Source organism: Pseudophryne corroboree, chromosome 1, assembly GCF_028390025.1.
Source record: "Pseudophryne corroboree isolate aPseCor3 chromosome 1, aPseCor3.hap2, whole genome shotgun sequence".
NCBI classification, from domain to species: domain Eukaryota; kingdom Metazoa; phylum Chordata; class Amphibia; order Anura; family Myobatrachidae; genus Pseudophryne; species Pseudophryne corroboree.
The window spans coordinates 1,193,662,131-1,193,678,701 of record NC_086444.1 but is presented as its reverse complement, the minus strand read 5'-3'; the positions used below and the strand labels follow the sequence as shown (position 1 = coordinate 1,193,678,701).

General features: G+C 46.4%; 1 long non-coding RNA gene across 1 annotated transcript in view; it reads right to left on the bottom strand.

Annotated features, from left to right (window-relative positions):
- The window catches only part of LOC135017117 (uncharacterized), a 197,109-nt gene extending 182,174 nt beyond the window's left edge, over window positions 1–14,935 (bottom strand). Inside the window, exon 1 of the long non-coding RNA XR_010215029.1 lies at window positions 14,823–14,935. This is a non-coding gene — a long non-coding RNA (uncharacterized LOC135017117). The remainder of the gene's footprint in view (window positions 1–14,822) is intronic.
- Between the last annotated feature and the right edge of the window lie 1,636 nt (window positions 14,936–16,571).

The following is a 16,571-nucleotide window of genomic DNA, read 5'->3' as shown; positions in this document are numbered from 1 at the left end:
GGTCGACAATGTCTAGGTCGACCACTATTGGTCAACAGTAACTAGGTCAACAGGGTGTCTAGGTCGACAGGGTCTTTAGGTCGACATGTTCTAGGTCGACGGGTCAAAAGGTCGACATGAGTTTTTCACAATTTTTTTCTTTTTTTGAACATTTTCATACTTAACGATCCACGTGGACTACGATTGGAACGGTAATCTGTGCCGAGCGAAGCGGTAGCAGAGCGAAGGCACCATGCCCGAAGCATGGCGAGTGAAGCGAGCCATGCGAGGGGACGCGGGGCACTAATTGGGGTTCCCAGTCACTCTACGAAGAAAACGACACCAAAATAACATTAAAAACTCATGTCGACCTTTTGACCTGTCGACCTAGAACATGTCGACCTAAAGACCCTGTCGACCTAGACACCCTGTCGACCTAGTTACTGTTGACCAATAGTGGTCGACCTAGACATTGTCGACCTAGTTACTGTCGACTTTCAATACCACACCCTATTGAGGTTAATAATACCGTAGGATCAAAATTACCCCCAAATTCTGTGATTTTAGTTGTTTTTGTTTAAAAAAAAAAAATCCTCCAGATCCAAAACACGATCATGGAACCAGAACCAAAATCAAAACACAAAAAGTGTCCGCCGCACATCTCTAATTAAAACAGATATACAGTAGAACCATATCATTTAGAAGGGTGTGGTATTGACCTCAATAACATTCATTTCCACTCATTTCCAGTCTATTCTTTAAACCTCGCACTTCACAATATTGTTTTTATGCGAAAAGGTTGCACCGAGGTGGCTGGATGACTAAGCTAAGCGACACAAGTGTGCGGCACAAACACCTGGCCCATCTAGGAGTGGCACTGCAGTTGCAGACAGGAGGGCATATTTAAAAAATAGGCCCCAAACAGCACATGATGCAAAGAAAAAAAAGAGGTGCAATTAGGTAGCTGGATGGATAAGCTTAGCGACACAAGTGTGCAGCACAAACACCTGGCCCATCTAGGAGTGGCACTGCAATGGCAGAGAGGATGGCACTGAAAAAAACTAGGCCCCAAACAGCACATCATGCAAAGAAGAGAAAAAGAGGTACATGCACAATATTGGTGGCACAGAATTGCATACCCCTAAACCACACACACACGGCAAAGCCTCTAAAATTAATTTGGTTTATAATAACCCTTTTATTTGGAGCTATTATAATAATATGCAGCACAGGCGAGCATACCCCTACACCACACAGCGCAAACCCTGTAAAAATTATTTGGATAATAATATCAGTAATGTATATAAGCCTTTTATTTGGAGTAAATAATATACAGCACAGGACACCACCACTGGACTTATGGCAGCACAAGACTCCACCACTGGACTGAACTTATACGGCAGTACCGCTGGAACTATACGGCAGTACCCCTGGACTTGTATGGCTGTGTCAGACAAGATGGCACTTTAAAAAACTAGTCCCCAAACAGCACATGATGCAAAGAAGAAAAAGAGGTGCAGGATGGAATTGTCCTTGGGCCTTCCCACCCACCCTTATGTTGTATAAACAGGACATGCACACTTTATTAAACCAATCATTTCAGTGATAGGGTCTGCCACACGACTGTGGCTGAAATGACTGGTTTGTATGGGCCCCCACCAAAAAAGAAGCAATCAATCTCTCCTTGCACAAACTGGCTCTACAGTGGCAAGATGTCGACCTCAACCTCATACTCTGATTCCTCACCCCATTCAGTGTGTACATCCTCCTCCTCATAGAGTATGAATTCGTCCCCACTGGAATCCACCATCACAGGTCCCTGTGTACTTTCTGGAGGCAATTGCTGGTAAAGGTCTTCCCGGAGTAATTTATAATTCATTTTGATGAACATATTCTTCTCCATATTTTGTGGAAGAAACCTCCTACGCCGATCGCTGACAAGGTTACCGGCTGCACTAAATACTCTTTCGGAGTACAGACTGGAGGGGGGGGCAACTTCGGTAATATAAAGCCAGTTTGTGCAAGGGCATCCAAATTGCCTCTTTTTCCTGCCAGTATACATACGGACTGTCTGGCTGTCACTCATATAATCCTCCACCATTCTTTCAATGGTGACAGAATTATATGCAGTGACAGTAGACATGTCAGTAATCATTGGCAGGTCCTTCAGTCTGTACCAGATGTCAGCACTCGCTCCTGACTGCCCTGCATCACCACCAGCGGGTGGGCTAGGAAATCTTATCTTTTTCCTCGATGCCCCAGTTGCGGGAGAAAATGAAGGAGGAGCTGTTGACGGGTCACGTTCTGCTTGAGTTGACAATTTTCTCACCAGCAGGTCTTTGAACCTCTGCACACTTGTGTCTGCCGGAAAGAGAGATACAATGTAGAATTTAAACCTAGGATCGAGCACGGTGGCCAAAATGTAGTTCTCTGATTTCAACAGATTGGCCACCCTTGAATCCTGGCAAAGCGAATGAAGGGCTCCATCCATAAGTCCCACATACTTAGCGGAATCGCTCCGTCTTAGATCCTCCTTCAATTTCTCCAGCTGCTTCTGCAAAAGCCTGATGAGGGGAATGACCTGACTCAAGCTGGCAGTGTCTGAACTGATTTCACGTGTGGCAAGTTCGAAGGTTTGGAGAACCTTGCACAAGACAGAAATCATTCTCCACTGCACTTGAGTTAGGTGCATTCCCCCTCCTTTGCCAACATCATAGGTGGACGTATAGGCTTGAATGACCTTTTGCTGCTCCTCCATCCTCTGAAGCATATAGAGGGTTGAATTCCACCTCGTTACCACCTCTTGCTTCAGGTGATGGCAGGGCAGGTTCAGTAGTGTTTGCTGGTGCTCCAGTCTTCGGCACGCTGTGGCTGAATGTTGAAAGTGTTCCGCAATTTTTCGAGCCGTCGACAGCATCTCCTGCCCCCCCCCCCCCCCTGTCATTTTTCGAAAAAATTATGTACCACCAAATTAATTGTATGTGCAAAACATGGGGTGTGCTGGAATTTGCCCAGATGTAATGCACGCACAATAATGGTGGTGTTATCCGATATCACAAATTCCCAGGAGAGTCTAATTCGGGTTAGCCAATCTGCGATGATGTTCCTCAGTTTCCGTAAGAGGTTGTCAGCGGTGTGTCTCTTATGGAAAGCAGTGATACATAGAGTAGCCTGCCTAGGAACGAATTGGTGTTTTCGAGATGCTGCTACTGGTGCCGCTGCTGTTGTTGCTGCGGGAGGCAATACATCTACCCAGTGGGCTGTCACAGTCATATAGTTCTTAGTCTGCCCTGTTTCACTTGTCCACATGTCCGTGTTAAGTGGACAGTGGGTACAACTAAATTTTTAAGGACACTGAGGACACTTTTTCTGACGTCTCTGTATATTCTTGGTATCGCTTGCCTAGTGAAGTGGAACCTAGATGGGATTTGGTACCGGGGACACACTACCTCCATCAATTCTCTAAGTCCCACTGAACTAATGGCGGATACCGGATGCACTTCTAACACCAACATAGCTGTCAAGGCCTCAGTTATCCGCTTTGCAACAGGATGACTGCTGTCATATTTCATTCTCCTCACAAAGGACTGTTGGACAGTCAATTGCTTAGTTGAAGTAGTACAACTGGTCTTCCGACTTCCCTTCTGGGATCACGATCAACTCCCAGCAGCAACAGCAGTAGTAGGCGTACCACACAAGGATCCTCCGGAGGAATCCCGGTTAAGAGAGGACTCCTCAGTCTTGCCAGTGACATGGCCTGCAGGACTACTGACGTTCCTGATTAAGGAAGAAGTCGACGTTGAGGGAGTTGGTGGTGTGGCTTGCAGGAGCTTGCATCCAAGAGGAAGAAGGGATTTAGGTGTCAGTGGACTTCTTACGCTCTTACCCAAAGTTTCACAACTTGACACTGTTTTCTGATGAATGCGCAGCAGGTGACGTATAAGGGAGGATGTTCCTAGGTGGTTAACGTCCTTACCCCTACTTATTACAGATAGACAGAGACAACACACGGCTTGACACCTGTTGTCCGAATTTGTGGAAAAATAATTCCACACAGAAGAGGTTGCTCTTTTGGTATTTTGCCCAGGCATCACAATGGGCTTATTTATTCCATGAACACCAGGTGTCTCCACCGGTGTCTGACTTAAACAAACCACATCACCATCAGAATCCTCATCGTCAACTTCCTCCTCAGCATCAGCAACACCCATATCCTCATCCTGGTGTACTTCAACAGTGACATCTTCAATTTGAATATCAGAAACTGGACTGTGGGTGCTACTTCCAGCACTTGCAGAGGGCTTGCAATGGTGTCCAGTGTTGGGAAGGTCAGGCATCGCAACCGCCGACACAAATCTCCTTGGTGATACCATCTTAGAACGCACAGTTCTTTGCTGAGCTTTTGCTAGCTTGAAATTATTTTTTGGGGTCTTTTTACTGAACTTTGGCTTTTTGGATTTTACACGCCCTCTACTATCACATTGGGCATAGGCCTTGGCAGACAACGTTGATGGTATTTCATCATCTATGTCATGACTAGTGGCAGCAGCTTCAGCACTAGGAAGAAGTGGTTTTTGATATTTCCCTATTTTATCCTCCAAATTTTTGATATCCATTATTTTTCTGTGGTTATACAACAATATGCGGTACAGGTGAGCATACCTCTACACCACACAGAGCAAACCCTGTGAAAATTATTTGGATTAAATATTAATAACCCCTTTATTTGGAGTAAATAATATACAGCACAGGACAGCACCACTGAACTTATATGGTAGCACCACTGGACTGGACTTATATGGCAGTATTACTGGAATTATACAGCAGTATCACTGGATTTATATGGCAGTACCACTGGACTGGATTTATACAGCAGTATCACTGGATTTATACACCAGTACCACTGGAATTATATGGCAGTATCACTGGAATTATACGGTAGTATCACTGAAATTATACGGCAGTATCACTGGACTTATACGGCAGTATCACTGGAATTATATGGCAGTACCACTGGACTTATATGGCAGTACCACTGGACTAGATTTATATGACAGTATCACTGGATTTATACGCCATTACCACTGGAATTATACGGCAGTATCACTGGAGTTATACGCCAGTATCACTGGATGTATACGGCAGTACCAATAGATTTATACGGCAGTACCACTGGACATATACGGCAGTATCACTGGAATTATATGGCAGTACCGCTGGACATATACGGCAGTATCACTGGTCATATATGGCAGTATCACTGGACATATACGGCAGTACCACTGGACATATACAGCAACACAGGGACACCATCACTGGACTGATGCAGGACAACACAGCACCACTGCAATGGACTGGACTTATACAGCAGCACTGGACATATGCCAGCAGAGGACACCACCACTGTGACTGGACTGATGCAGCACAATACACCACCACTGAACTGATGCAGCACAACACAGCACCACTGCAATGGACTGGACTTATACAGCAGCACTGGACATATGCCAGCAGAGGACACCACCACTGTGACTGGACTGATGCAGCACAATACACCACCACTGGACTGATGCAGCACAACACAGCACCACTGCACTGGACTTATACAGCAGCACTGGACATATAGCAGCAGAGGACACCACCACTGTGACTGGACTGATGCAGCACAATACACCACCACTGGACTGATGCAGCACAACACAGCACCACTGCACTGGACTTATACAGCAGCACTGGACATATGGCAGCAGAGGACACCACCACTGTGACTGGACTGATGCAGCACAAGACACTACCACTGAACTGATGCAGGACACTGAGGATGGAGACACGTCCTCTCTCTACACTCTCCAATGCCGGAGTGAAAATGTCAGCGACGCGCGGCTCCTTATATGGAATACAAACCCTGCGAGAATCTGACAGCGGGATGATGACGTTTTGCCTCGTACTGGTTTCCGAGTCAGGCGGGAAAAGCTTGAGCATGACTCGGATCCGGGCTCGGGTAGTGAAGTTCGGGGGGGTTCTGTTCTCAGGGAATCGAACCCACTCGTCTCTAGTTTTAATCTGCACTGATTGCACTCATGTATATAGAGGCAATTACGTTTTAAAATACACTTCTGCTTATCACTATGCACATAAGAAAAAAATACACACCTGAACACTGGGGATCCGAGTAGACCCAAGTTCCGGCTCAGACAAATTTTTGGGATCCAAGTGAATCAAGGGACTAATTCAGACCTGATCACAGATGTGCTGAATTTAGCACATCTACGATCAGCTTCCCTGACATGTGGGGGGATGCCCAGAACAAGGCTGGCCCTGCCCCGCTGCACAAGTACAAAAGCCTTTCACAGCGGCAATGCTTTTGTACTTGAAGAGTAGCCCCCTACTAGCGCAGATCCTGCACGCTGTCAGGAGGTACTCGTCGATGCCCGGGTCGGAGCGGCTGCATCTGAATTAGCCCCTAAGTCCTGAGTTGGGTCTTATCCCGTGTTTAAAACTCATATTTCAAAACTATATGTCTGGTTTTGCATTACGTTTAAGTTCATCATTTGTGATTTTAGCTGCTATTTCACTCAGGATAGTGTATGGTAACGTGGGCAAAATTAACTGGAAATGACTAGAAATTAAAGTTATTGATATAATTATTACTATAGGAACAACATGCATCCAAACTGCATGATTTTAGCTATTTTATCATTTTTTTTATTGATCTCTAAAGAAACTTAGATCCAAAACCATACCCAAAACCAAACCCAAAACAATTGAGGGTGATTTTGGAAAACCAAAACACGACAATGATTTAGTACCAAAATCAAAACATGGGGGTCCTGTACGTACATCGCTAATATAAACACAATTCAAATATACAATACAAAAACATACAATAATTGATTGAATAATAAAACAGATTGCAAACTACTGTAGCTTGATGTAACAAAATGAAAAATGTTGAAATATAACTGCCTGATAGTATATAAATAAACTTTGAAGTCCTTTTGTTTCAAAAAAAAATATTTCAGAGTCAACTGCCTGATAACACCAATCTCCTGAAATGAAGGGGGCTCCGGTAATTGTAGGGATCCCCTACAAGATGAAAATGCAGATTCCCAGGAAACAAATCAGCTTACCCTCTTTTGTTGGGGGTGGGCATCAGCCTAAAGTCAGTTTTTCTTTTTTCACTTGGCAGAATAAAGTGTACGTGGGCTTGTCACAGTGTGGGAGTTCATTTACCGTCAGTTATACACTCCTCGGGCAGTAGACTTACAACTTACTAAATGCTCCGTCAATGGGGTAAATTTACTAAGATTCGTATTTTCCCGTTTGAGGTCAAAGTTCAATCACGAATGACATCGAAAGTGTAAATATGCAACTTTTTGAATTGATTACGACTAATTTACTAAGCTGCCGTATTCTGCATTTTCGGGTTTTCCGATGTCGATGTCATTCGTTTTTTTTGGCAGTGTTTTACGCGAGTGACTTGTAAAACACTGCCGACTTTAATACAATGAATCTCGGCCGGATCTGAGAGATCCGTGGTGGGTTTCATTGTGCAGCTTGTAAAAAAAAATAAAATGCTTAAATGAAAAAAAAAAATTGCGTGGGGTCCCCCCTCCTAAGGCAAACCAGCCTCGGGCTCTTTGAGCCGATCCTGGTTGCAGAAATATGGGAAAAAAATGGACAGGGGTTCCCCCATATTTAAGCAACCAGCATCGGGCTCTGCGCCTGGTCCTGGTTCAAAAAATACGGGGGACAAAAAGAGTAGGGGTCCCCCGTATTTTTGAAACCAGCACCGGGCTCCACTAGCTGGACAGATAATGCCACAGCCGGGGGTCACTTTTATACAGTGCCTTGCGGCCGTGGCATCAAATATCCAACTAGTCACCCCTGGCCGGGGTACCCTGGGGGAGTGGGGACCCCTTCAATCAAGGGGTCCCCCCCCCAGCCACCCAAGGGCCAGGGGTGAAGCCCGAGGCTGTCCCCTCCATCCAATGGGCTGCGGATGGGGGGCTGATAGCCTTTGTTCAAAGTGTTTGATATTGTTTTTAGTAGCAGTACTACAAGGCCCAGCAAGCCTCCCCCGCAAGCTGGTACTTGGAGAACCACAAGTATCAGCATGCGGCGGAAAAATGGGCCCGCTGGTACCTGTAGTACTACTACTAAAAAAATACCCCAATAAAGACAACACACACACACCTTGAAAGTATAACTTTAATACATCCATCCACACCTCCATATACACATACTTACCTTATGTTCCCACGCAGGTCGGTCCTCTTCTCCAGTAGAATCCATGGTGTACCTGTAGAAAAAATTATACTCACATAATCCATGGTTGAAGGCTCATCTGCTTGTAATCCTTTTGTAATCCACGTACTTGAAAAAAATAAAAAAACGGACACCCGACCACGAACTGAAAGGGGACCCATGTTTTCACATGGGCCCCCTTTCCCCGAATGCCAGAAACCCACTCTGACTGATGTCTAAGTGGGTTTCTTCAGCCAATCAGGGAGCGCCACGTTGTGGCACCCTCCTGATCGGCTGTGTGCTCCTGTACTGTATGACAGGCGGCACACGGCAGTGTTACAATGTAGCGCCTATGCGCTCCATTGTAACCAATGGTGGGAACTTTCAGGTCAGCGGTTGACCGAAAGTGACCTCACCGCTGACTACAAAGTTCCCACCATTGGTTACAATGGAGCGCATAGGCGCTACATTGTAACACTGCCGTGTGCCGCCTGTCATACAGTACAGGAGCACACAGCCGATCAGGAGGGTGCCACAACGTGGCGCTCCCTGATTGGCTGAAGAAACCCACTTAGACATCAGTCAGAGTGGGTTTCTGGCATTCGGGGAAAGGGGGCCCATGTGAAAACATGGGTCCCCTTTCAGTTCGTGGTCGGGTGTCCGTTTTTTAATTTTTTTCAAGTACGTGGATTACAAAAGGATTACAAGCAGATGAGCCTTCAACCATGGATTATGTGAGTATAATTTTTTCTACAGGTACACCATGGATTCTACTGGAGAAGAGGACCGACCCTCGTGTGAACATAAGGTAAGTATGTGTATATGGAGGTGTGGATGGATGTATTAAAGTTATACTTTCAAGGTGTGTGTGTGTTGTCTTTATTGGGGTATTTTTTTAGTAGTAGTACTACAGGTACCAGCGGGCCCATTTTTCCGCCGCATGCTGGTACTTGTGGTTCTCCAAGTACCAGCTTGCGGGGGAGGCTTGCTGGCCTTGTAGTACTGCTACTAAAAACAATATCAAACACTTTGAACAAAGGCTATCAGCCCCCCATCCGCAGCCCATTGGATGGGGGGGACAGCCTCGGGCTTCACCCCTGGCCCTTGGGTGGCTGGGGGGGGGCTTGATTGAAGGAGTCCCCACTCCCCCAGGGTACCCCGGCCAGGGGTGACTAGTTGGATATTTGATGCCACGGCCGCAAGGCACTGTATAAAAGTGACCCCCGGCTGTGGCATTATCTGTCCAGCTAGTGGAGCCCGGTGCTGGTTTCAAAAATACGGGGGACCCCTACTCTTTTTGTCCCCTGTATTTTTGGAACCAGGACCAGGCGCAGAGCCCGATGCTGGTTGCTTAAATATGGGGGAACCCCTGTCCATTTTTTCCCCATATTTCTGCAACCAGGATCGGCTCAAAGAGCCCGAGGCTGGTTTGCCTTAGGAGGGGGGACCCCACACAATTTTTATTCTGAAAATTTAGAACATTTCCCCCCCCTTCCCACTGAAAAACATGCACGGATCTCATGGATCCGTGCATGCCTATACAAACACGGGATAAAAAAGCAGGTCTGGTTTTTTTTAGCACTTTTTCACGATTTGTATTTTATCACGGCAGTGTTTGGCTATTGTCGGCAGTGTTTGTGTTTTGCACTTTTTAGTAAATGACTGATTTCTACCAAATTGCAGGCGTATTTGACCGATGGTGTATTGATTCGTGATTTTTTCCTAGGACTTCCAAAATATTACGAATGCCCTCATCACTGCCGTGATTTTTGCTTAGTAAATTACAGAGATGACACTTTGAAGAAAAAACGGCATCTCGGTCAAAATCGGGACCTTAGTAAATATACCCCAATGTGTTTCATTTTGTCCAATAACTTTATCAAGACGTAACATTTTTAGACCCTTTTTAATACCACAATAGAATGTGATGATGATAAGTACATACTGGGAGGTGATCTTGCTGATTTAAGATAAAAGAGGAGGCTCTATGGTGGGTCACAGTGATTATCTGTTGGACAGTGGGAAACAGTAATCATTACTTGGATGTGGGGAAGAGTAATCATCAGGTGGATGGTGCGAAAGAGCGATCATCAGCTGGATGTGGTAAACAGTGATTATCAGCTGGGTGGTGGGGTCAGTGTTCATCAGTTGGGTGTTGTGGGACAGTGATCATCAGCTGGATGTGGGGGACAGTGATCATCAGTTAGGTGGTGGAGAACAGTGATCATCAGTTGGGTTGTGGGGAACAGTGATCATCAGTTGAATGGTGGGAAACAGTGATCATCAGTTGAATGGTGGGAAAGAGTGATCATTACTTGGATGTGAGGAAGTGTAATCATCGGGTGGATGGTAGTGAAGAGTGATCACTAGTTGGATGGTCATGAAGAGTGATCATCAACTGGATGTAGGGAAAAGCGATCATCAGTTAAATGGTGGGGAACACTGATCATCAGTTGGATGGTGAGGAACAGTCAAGGGCATAGCTACCATAGATGCAGGCAGTGCAGCTACTATGGGGCCCACCTTCCCTGTCACAGTTACATGTGTTATATACATTTTTCACCATTGGGTGGTACGTAGGGGTCATTTCAAACTTTTTCCTTGGGGCCAACAATATATTTAGGTATGCCACTGGACCTGCTTAATGTAGAGTGGTATAAAATGACCTGGAGGGCATTTTATTGTTATATAATATAAACCGGGGCACTGTAATGAGGCACAATATGAATGGGGAGCACTATATATCATAATGTGAATTGGGAGTACTGTGCGACATAATGTGTACTGGCAGCATTGAAATATGACATACAGTAGGTTGAACTTAAGCACCACTGCGATTTATAAAAGAAACTAGGGCACTACTATGGTTCAGAAATTGTACTAGGGCACTATTATAGGGCATATAATTAACAACAGCTGCAGAGAAGTGTCTCTCTAGAAGCATTGGGACAGGGACCCCTTCAAAATGTTGCTATGGGGCCCACAAAGCTCTGGCTATGCCCCTGGTAACAGTCATCATGAGTTGGTAGGTAACAGTGATCAACAGTTGGATGGTGTGGAACAGTGACCATCAGTTGGATGGTGAGGGACAGTGATCTTCAGTTGGATGGTGAGGGACAGTGATCATCAGTTGGATGGTGAGGGACAGTGATCATCAGTTAGATGGTAGGTAACAGTGATCAATAGTAGGATGGTGTAGAACAGTGATCATCAGTTGAATGGTGGCAAACTGTGTTCATCGGATGGATGGTAATGGACAGTGATTATCAGCTAGTGTGTGGGGAACAGTGATCATCAGTTATATAGTGGGAGACAGTGGCTATTGACTTTCCCATTAGGCAGAACCATCTTGCAACCACTAAAGATATTTTACTGGCATGGATGAGAGAAAACAGTGGTGCTCCAAATGTGAATGATGGCCAGTGGCCCACCCTTTTAGGGTTGCCTCCAGGGACATCTTAACAGCAGTGTAGGCCCCTGGGCACAGAAATGCACTGGGCCCCTACCCATCCTCCAGCAGTAGGGGTATCAGCGGCAGCTTTGAAGACACACAGGCGGTAGTGGGTGTTCTATCTTCCGCTCAGCATGTAGGACCTGGAGCAGTAAGTTCTGCTAATTACTCTTCTACTGCACAGATGGTGGGAGATGGGGCGGGAGGTAGAACACCAAACTGTAGAAGGGAGCATTGGGCTGAATGAAGGGGCCCCAGTACTTGACTTCCAGGGCGGTAGGGGTTGTTTAATACGCAGGGGAGGGGTAGATAGGGGAGTGGGCTTAATATTTATAATTTTCTGGTGAGAGGGCAGCTTGCTTGACTGCAGATATCTCAAATTCCTGGGAATAGATTTCATAGCTTTCAATGGGATATAAAACTAGAGAGTACCTCCTTTCAGGAGGTTCTGGGGACTTGGAGATCAGAGATCAGGAGCCAGAGCAATCCACCAACGAAATTATAAAACTGCATACCAGGCGTGTGGAGCTGGAGCAGGGACCAGCTGCTGGAAGGCTGATATCTCTGGTTCTGGGCATAGTAGAGACAAGCTGTCAGTGTCCAGTGAAAGGGAGAGTCACAGCTTTTGGAGTATACCCTCAGAACAACTGTAAGCTAGACAGAGCCCGAGACATCTGGTGGGGAAGAGCAATTAACAGGCTTGGATGGGGAGCATTGCTTTGAAGTCAGATATCTCCGGTTCCCAATAGCCGATTTAAAAAAATCTGGTACCCCTGGAAAGATGGGATCCTCAGCTATCAGCATAGGACCCTTATACTCCTGGGACCCTTGGGCAAGTGCCCATTGAGCCCATATGAAAAGATGGCCCTGGTTGCCTCAATGGGTCATGTCTATTCCCTCCTTTGTAACATTGAGCACTGACAGCTAAAGTGGCTCCCTGAGAACATTGTTCATTGATTTAAAGTTATAGTTAATCTATATAGAATGGTTTCACATCAGCCATACTGGATTCAAAAAGAGGTTCCCTCTGTCTTGGGAGCTGACTGAGATGCAGGGAGGAGGTAGATCCGGAGAAGATGCAGGGTTTAAGGTAGAGTTTGAGGCTACATTAGAGGTGTGCATGCCCGAACTCTGCATACCCATGTACATGTCTACGGTCATTATAGCTGAAATGTATGAATGATGATCACACAATTTGCAAGCCACTTTTACCATTTTATAAACCAAAAAACACCACAGGAAAAATATCATTGCATTTACTGTGCATTACTTTTCTGCATGCAAATTTGCTATGAGACTATTCCATCATGAGCTCTTGTTACAGTTAATTTAACTGATCAGCAATGATTTTTATCACTGTCAAAAAAGGACACTATAAACAATCGACGGTATACATCTTTCCTGACATGACCCTTAATCACCAAAAAATAAAAAAGACTGCCCTTGATTAACATTGCCCTGCTGAATGTGATATTCTAAAATCTCATCCATCAGAATGGCAAGCTAGCACATTTTTGTTTGCTGTTTATTAAAACTGTATGACATTAAAGGACAAAAAATATATAGGTAATCATTTGTATATTGCACAAAATCTGTGTGTTTGCTGATGATTCAATACATCTTAGCTGAATAAACACACAAATTAACCTTTTGACTACTAGCGAGGCAATTCAATTAGTTAATAGAGCAGTTAAAGAATGGATGGGATGTTATCGCCTCATTAGCATAATACTTATGTCTCATTATAATTAAAATGCATTAAAAATATTGCTGCAACTGAAGGAAGCCGGAAGGTTGACCTGCTTTGAGCACGTATAAAAAGAAATGTGAAAATAAAAAAAATTATTATATAAAAAGAATATAAAACAACTACATAATATTTATTGCATTTAAAATGTGTGTAAAAATTGCTAGTGATGACTAACTAAATGGTTTAAATGTTGAGCGTTTTACTATCTGTACATATAATCATTAGAGATGAGCGGGTGCGGTTCTCCGAGAACCAGATCCACCTGAACTTCCCGATCCATGTCTGGATCGGAGCCCAGATCAGGTTTTCCTGCCAGACTCGGATCTCAAAACTAGGCAAAATGCCATCATCCCGCTGTTGGATTCTTGTGGGGTTTTTGGATTCTATAAAGGTCCCCAGTGATCGGCGCCATTTTCAGTCCAGCTGTGGAGAGTGCACTGAACGGACATGTCCATTTCAGTGCTGGGTTGGGTGGGGCGTGGACATGGAGCTGGTGACTGCTGTAGAGCTGGTGTATCAGTCCAGGGGTGCTCTGTCTGTCATCTGGTGGTCAGTGGCGTAAGTTTGCCCCAGTTGCCCGGAGGCAAGATAAATGTTGGTGCCCCCCCCCCACACACACACACCATTTCTATGCATACAGTATATACTGCATTATATATGTTTTTAGAGTGTATAAAGCCCCGAGTACAGCTGTAAGTCCATAGGCAACCTTAACCCTGCCCTACAATTACCACACTGGTAGCTGACACATTTTGAAACAGTGTTTCTCCTATTTGAAAAAACAGTTACACAACCTCTTTTATTTACAAATGCGCACACACCTCTTTTATTTAGAAACGTCCACCCCACCCCACTATTATTTACAAGCGCACACACACACCTCTTTTTTTTACAAAACGCACACACACATCCCTTTTACTTACAAACGCACACACACACACACACACACACCTCTTTCACTTAAAACACAAACACAGGCTGCTGCCAGCATTTATTAAAGATGCCCCCTGGCACCCCTCACACAGTACAGCTTGAAGCAGGTGCTCCCTACCTGTAGCTATTGGAGCTGAGGAGAGTGCTTTACCCGGCCAGCTCTCAAAAAAGCCCGGGAAGAGCCTGCGCACTACAGCTTCCCCTAGATTCAGCTTCTTGCAAGCTGTCTCTGTGGATACCAAGAGGTAGCTGTTGTGTCACTGACACAGCTCCTCCGTCTCAAAAAAGCAGGCAACCCCACCCTGCCCGCCCTGTGATTCGGCTCCTCAAGCTTGCGGATGGACAATGCATCACCATAGGTGTGTTCAACACATTTTATTAGGGGGTGTACTGCGCTATCAAAGGGGCGTATCGCCTATTCGGCATCTAGCATCACATATTGGCATTCCATATGTACCTTACCTATATGGTGGTTCCTCACAATGGGGAATCTCTGAAGAAATGTATTCTCCCTGGGCAGGCGGCGTCTTCAGTCAGTAGTCATTATTCATGTAGACGATCACATGATCCGGAAGATGCCTGTTAGTGTAGGAATATAACCAATGTTATTATCATAAAAGAGCTTCAACCAGACTTGTGTCACGTCCGGTCACGTGTCTCTGAGCCACACCATCATCTCCCACCAACATCTGTCAGCAACACCATCATCTCCCCTCCACGTCTTTCAGCCACACCACCATTCCCCCCCCCAGTATCTCAGCCACACCACCATCTCCCCCCCATGTATTTCAGCCACACCATCATCTCTGTCCTGCATCTCTCAGCCATACCATCATCTCTTCTCTTCACCCACTCCCCAATTCTAACACCACACTGCCTACTCTGCCCTCATGCCAGCCTCCTCTCATACTCCTGATGCCAGCAGCATACTCCTGTCTGCCTACTCTCCCTTCATGCACCCCATATCAGCCTCCTCAACCAGTCACTCCCCTTAAACCAGCAGCGTTCTGCTCTCACCCCTTGTCAGCCTCCTCTCCTACTTCTAGCCTCCATCTCACACACCCCTCATATCAGCCTCCTCACCCACTCCTCTTAAGCCAGCCTGAGCCTCCTCACCCACTCCCCTCATTTCTCAGCATTCAGTCTCCCCTCCTATTTCCCTTTTTTGCCATCAGAATCCTCTCCCTTCATGCCAGCCTGATTCCTCCTTTCATGCACCCCTCATATCAGCCTCACCCCCTATGGTTAAGCCAGCACCCTCCCCCTCTACCCCTCATGCCAAAGTTTTCCTCCTGTCCTCCTTTCAGTCCAGTCATTCAGCCACTGCCACCCTCAGCTGCTAGCCAGCAGACCAGTCATCCTCTTCCCTCCCCTCAGCAGAAGCAGCCCAATCACCCACCCCACTCCCCTCACCAGTCCTGTCCCTCTCAGCCTCAGAGTGCAATGTAACAGGCCATTTTTACGCAGGGGGGGAGTCTGTGGAGCTGCCCTCCGAATGCAGCTACTGCTAAACTCGGACTCACAGTGAATACTCACCTTACGGGTGCAGCATCCTTCCGGTGGCGTGGCCTACTGGGCACTTGGGTAGCTGCGACACTGGTGGTGAATGGCCTGGCAAGGGGAGTCCAGAGACTGCAGTTACCTCTGACTGGCGGCTGCTGGGCTCTGCGTCACTCTGCTCTGTGTGGTCCCTCGTCGGCGCGGGGTGTCTGCCTTCCGGGCTGCCGCTGGTGAGTGTCAGGAAGAAGGGGGGTCTCGGTGTTCGCTTGGCGGCTGCTGCTGGGCTCCTCTGCACCGCACAGCGTCACGTACGTGCAGCAGGGAGCCAATGACGCTCAGGACAGTAGAGGGGGGCGGAGTTTGGCTGCATGTATAGCATCCCAGGGGAGGACAGGCAAGCTGACTGACAGCGGCCAGCAGTCACTCCTGGGACGGGGGGGGGTGGTAGGGGGGGGCGGTTAGATGGATGGGCGTGTGCTGCTAAAGAAAGAAAAAAAAATCTCATAAATGACAGAAGAGGGAGACAACAGAGGAGAGGTGCCACCTGCAGGACAGGAGCCCTGCGGCAGCCGACTCCTTTGTCTCTGGGAGTTCCGCCTCTGCTGGTGGTGTATCTGACAAGGGGTGATCTGTCCATATAAAACCAAGTATACTGTGGGTACATCCAGGGGCTGTTGTGTCCGACTCCTGTCAGTATCAGACCAGGGGTGC